The sequence below is a fragment of the Dermacentor andersoni genome, chromosome 3, assembly GCF_023375885.2.
Source record: "Dermacentor andersoni chromosome 3, qqDerAnde1_hic_scaffold, whole genome shotgun sequence".
NCBI lineage: Eukaryota > Metazoa > Arthropoda > Arachnida > Ixodida > Ixodidae > Dermacentor > Dermacentor andersoni.
This window is the reverse complement of record NC_092816.1, coordinates 234,463,432-234,464,296: the sequence shown is the minus strand read 5'-3', so window position 1 is coordinate 234,464,296 and position 865 is coordinate 234,463,432. Positions and strand designations below refer to the sequence as shown.

General features: G+C 45.0%; 1 non-coding gene across 1 annotated transcript; it reads left to right on the top strand.

The window, feature by feature from the left end:
• The first annotated feature begins 372 nt into the window (after nucleotides 1-372).
• On the top strand, nucleotides 373-444 carry TRNAM-CAU (transfer RNA methionine (anticodon CAU)). The gene has a single exon. It is a non-coding gene; the product is annotated as a tRNA-Met (tRNA).
• The last annotated feature ends 421 nt before the right edge of the window (nucleotides 445-865 follow it).

Here is an 865-nt window from a genome sequence, read left to right as displayed (position 1 = left end):
CGATGCTTACGGTGTAGATTTTCCTGTCGTGTGGAACCGTTAATCGGCGCGAAAAGAGTGGAGTTCCTTTACAATGGTGGCCTTTGTTGCATGCCGTATGTGTCATATCGCAAGAAACAACAAACGTAGACACCATAGAAAACAGAGGGGAGATTACTTCTATTTAATAATTGAATTACAGAATTTATTAATTAAAGGAATTGAAAATGGATGAAAAAGCAACTTGCAGCAGGTGCGGAACAATCCCACGTTCCTAGAAAGCATGTTCCACATCCGCCGCCAAGGTTTGTGAGTGGTGGCGCTGGCTAACACTCCCAGGGGGAGTTCTAGTAGGGACACATGAATGCCTAAGAAAGGGGAGGGGAAGACGGCGCCGCGGTAGCTCAATTGGTAGAGCATCGCACGCATAATGCTATGGCGTGGGATCGTTCCCCACCTGCGGCAAGTTGTTCTTTCGTCCATTTTTAATTCCATAATTTATCATTTCTTTAATTGAATTAGTCTGTACAAGTAATCTTCCATGTCTTTCCACTGTTATCTATGTTTGATGGCTTCTTAAAATGTGATTTTTATAAAAATCGGGCCCCTCGGTAACCCCCTTTCTTCTCGTTCATGCCGTATGTGTGTAGTACAAGCGCCTGCGTGAACGAACGAAAACTTCTCAATTAGAATTACTACAAGTGTGAAACGACTTGCGTAGGCCAGATCGAGATCACACCGCTCTCCGCAGGCTCGAGTCCTTGTCGCATGTCGCATCTACGGATTATCGCTTCATTGTCATTTATTTTGACCTGTATAAGCGAACGATGCCCCTTAATGGCAGAATTTGTTTCCGATGCTTGCAAAAGGCGCTGCACTGGCCAGA